We start from the raw sequence: 4,213 nt of genomic DNA, 5'->3' as shown, positions 1-4,213 counted from the left end.
GAAAACACTTAGAATACAGTGAAAACATCTACATACACTAGGGTACACTAAGGGTTGGGGTACCCCTGGGATTGGCATGACCTCCTTTAGAAGGCCCTAGTACGTAATAGGGCACATGGATCAAAACTACATTTAAGTCCCTAGTACATATTGGGGCATGGCAGTTTAGAGGCCAGTAGCCATTTCTGCACTTGCATGTGTGCACCGATGAAGCCTGGGGTCAGTTTACAAGCAGCCTTGTGTTGCAGGACTGCTTTTAAAGGTAAATTGTGCCCAAACTCGACTTTTGGGGTTTGGGGCACCTATATATTGGTACACTGAAATGTTGTGGCATATTAGGTACCCTCAGAGTCTCCCCTTGGTGTCGCAGGGCGGGGTTAGGTATTTATAAGGAGGGTCCTTATAAAATGTTTTAAATGCCCTGAGGTCAGTAGAATTGCACATTTCACTCCCCGCATTGTAGTAAAATGCTTCCGAAAATCGACTTTTGTTCTAGGAGCACTGTGGAGTGAGAATCTGCAATATTTTTACATATTCAGAAGCCTTAATGTCTCCCTTAAGTATCCCTGTGGTGCAGGGTCCTGTAGATAAAGGTAGGGTCCTTATAAAATATGTTTTTATAAGCCCTGATATTAGCAAAATTGCCAACGTCTTTTTCCCCATTACAAATCCCCCAGTCACATAGGTGAACATGGCAAGACGTTATGAAATAATAACTAACATCAAGGATGTCATAAAAATATAATTTTAAAGACTTCCTAGAATGGTATGATTAATCCAACAATATGCTATTGTGGAATTTTTCCTAAAATGTAATGTACAGACAAGGAGTTATAAGACGTCTTGTCCGTAAGCCAAAATGCAGCTTTCCAGTGGTTTGACCTGATTGGTCAGAGATACGTGGATTATACAGGCTGCTTTGATGAGGTGATAAGAACCCCACTGCACAGGTGTGTGCATGACCTCCAGACAGTATAGGTGTTGTACTCGAAGACTATCCTTTCAGTACAAATACTATGCATAGCCAAACCATTACACTTTCCACGCAGTGGGTGCCGCACAGTGCAGCCCTCATGCAGTGTGTGAATGTTGGGCCAATTGAAACCATTCCTCCTTGTTAGCGGCTGTCTCAAGAACACAGCATTTGTTCAGCACAAAACCCTGTCTGATCATTTTAGCAGATATGTTTGTGCATCAAAAACTGTGGGTGATACCGTGGCAGTGCCCATGTCCCACCCATGGCATGACCCCTTGAAGTAAAGTAGAACACAGCAGTCATTTTTATGGGCACCTTTCAGTGCTGAAAATACATTCTTAACCAACACTTTGTGTCATTTTGTGTTATTTTTATATGGCTCAAAGTGTTGACAATGGTGCCTCCCTAAAGTGTTTATCAGCTCTTTTCAATGTTGCTGGCTCTTCCCCAGCCCTGCTGGCCTGTCAGAGATACTTGCTCCAAGTGGCAATCCGAGTGTCCACGTTAGTTGAGTCTTGAGGGCCTGTGTACATGTCAACATCCAGATTTCACTAAATTGCCTCTGCGGATGTGCACAGAAGTAAGGGATGCTTGTTGTGAACATATCTGAAACATCTGTTTTCCTAAACCTACCAATTTGTGGCATACAGATTGTGTAGGATATAAAAAGGTGATGCATAGTGCCCTGTTGTCAATGCATAAATACCTGAGGCGAGGGCGGGAGGGACAATGGTTCCCCTTTATGACATAACTAGGGACTGTTCATTGATACCGCTTCCTGTAGATGGCACGGCTGGGAAAGGTCTGTAGTCTCTTGACCAAATAATGGTATGCTAAGTTACATTATGTTACGTTACGTTACGTTATGTTACGCTTCTGGGGTTTATGTTATGAGGATTTCTATAGCGTCCCTATCATCCTAGGGGTATCCAGGAGCTGGAGTAGATGAGTAAGCCGATCAGGCTCCTAGTTGAATAGCCAGGTCCTCAGTTTCTTGCGGAGTTTGAGTAGGGATGGGGTGGTCCTGATGTGGTGAGGAAGGTCCTTCTAGGATCTGGGGTCAATGTGGGAGCATCCTCATGACCTGATTCTGCAGATAGGGCTTTGTCTGTTCAAGGCGGAGTGTAGTGGAGCACTGTAGCCTGGTGGGTTGGTGGAAGTTGAGGTGGTGGTTAAGGTAGATATGTCTTTTGATGCGGATGCTTTGTATGCATGAGTGAGCAGTTTGAAATGGCGTTGCTTCTGGATTGGTAGCCAGATAAGCTCTCTGAGGTTGGGTGTGATGTGTACTCTGCGGGGGGGGGGTTGAGGACGACTCTGGTGGCGGCATTCTAGGTGGTCCGGAGTCAAATAATGAAAGATAATACTCCAAATCGTCCACTGATCTAGTGTCTAAATTCCACGTGGCTGGTAATCAAGTCTAGAGATACCTACAATTGAGACACGGTCTCCACACACCACTGGGCCCACCACCCAGACTGCCTCGCCTCAGGATTCTGTGCTGAGTTGGGGTCACAACAAGAAATTGGTCCCTGGCCTGTTTGACCTGCTGATCACAAAGCTTTTTCTGCCCCAACATAACATTCCTCGCGCCTGAGATGGAAAAATCCACCACAGACTATATATATCCTGACGACAAATGGACCTCTTGTCTGCAAACACAGGGTAGGTGCCTTCGTACAGCCGTATCAAATTTAGGATTTTAAGATATTTCTTGATTGGTTTTGGACCCCACAAACCTCCACCGAGCACGATGTCCACCATACGCGAATGTTGGCGATGCCAGCGGGGTATCCTGCACATACTATGGCCATGCCCAACTATTCAAACCCGCTGGGCCCACATTTGGGAACCATCAGAGATGCTGGTGGCCTTTCCTCAGCTCCTTCATCAGCACTGGCATCCCTCTCCTAAAGCTTCCCAGGCTGCAGCTTTTGTGTTTAAGGTTGGCAGTGCCTAGAAGACGCCTCCAGTCCATCGGTGGGCGCCTGATGTCCTGGTAAGACCCATCCGTGGGACTGCACCGGTGCTTGATTAAGCCTCGGTGGGCGGGGTGGGTGCCCTGTTCCAATTCCAATTTCCAATTTAAAACATTTATAGAGCGCAACGTTCACCGTACGGTTTCTTGGCGCTAGTGGAGGGTCCGGCAACTGAGGCAAAGTAAACCTGTCGTAGGGCAAGAAGGGGCCAGTTACACGGAGAAGGCCTGTTTGAAAAGGAACGTTTTTAGGTCTTTGCGGAAAGAAACATAATGAGTGGCAAAACGGAGGTGGTCGGGGAGGGAGTTCCAGAATGTAGGAGCCAAGGTAGAGAAATTGGCTCCACCCCACTTTTTACGTTTGAAACGTGGGAATTGCAGGAGAGACTTGGAAGAGGAACGGAGCTCTCTGGTGGGGACGTATTCATTTATCAGCGAGGAAATGAAGGCGGGGCAGTGCCTTGGCGGGCCTGAAAAACCATGCAGGCGGTTTTAAAGAGGGAACGTTCCTTAACAGGGAGCCAGTGAAGCTCCCTGAGGAGGGGTGTGGAGTGGTGGTAACGTGAGAGACCATAGACCAACCGGGCCGCCTGGTTCTGGACCATCTGGAGCCTCCGCAGGCTGTATGCCGGGATGCCGTTGTATAGGGCATTGGCATAATCCAGCCGCGATATCACCAGTGCGGCCATGATCAACTTGAGTGCCTGGGGGGAAAAGAAGCGGGAGACGGTGCGGATGGTTCGGAGGGTGAGGAAGCAGGAGGAGACTACAGAGCTAATTTGTGAATGGAGGGTGAGTTGGTTGTTCATTTTGACACCCAGTGTTTTGACCGTGGTTGAAGGAGTGGGGGCGGGACCAAGAGAGGAGGGCCAGAAGAGAGAGTTCCAGGGACTGGAAGAACCACCGGTGAGAACCAACTCGGTTTTATCCGGGTCCAACTTGAGATGGTTGTGGTTCATCCAGTCCCTGATGAATATCATAGTGGACTGGAAGTTAGAGACCGAAAGGGGAGAAGAGGATAGGTCAAAGATGAGCTGGAGGTCGTCCGCATAATTGTACACGGTGACCTCCAGCTGCTGAAGTGCGAAAATGAGAGGAAAGATATAAAGGTTGAACAGTAAGGGAGAAAGAGAGGAACCCTGGGGAACACCACAGGTGACGGGGAGTGAGGTGGTCGTGAAGTCTCCTAGCTGAACCGCCTGGGTGCGGTCCCTCAGGAAGGAGGAAAGCCAGACCAGGGCTGATCCCTCAATTCCAGC

This window comes from Lissotriton vulgaris, chromosome 7 (assembly GCF_964263255.1).
Source record: "Lissotriton vulgaris chromosome 7, aLisVul1.2, whole genome shotgun sequence".
Classification (NCBI taxonomy): domain Eukaryota; kingdom Metazoa; phylum Chordata; class Amphibia; order Caudata; family Salamandridae; genus Lissotriton; species Lissotriton vulgaris.
Note: the sequence above shows the minus strand (reverse complement) of the source record.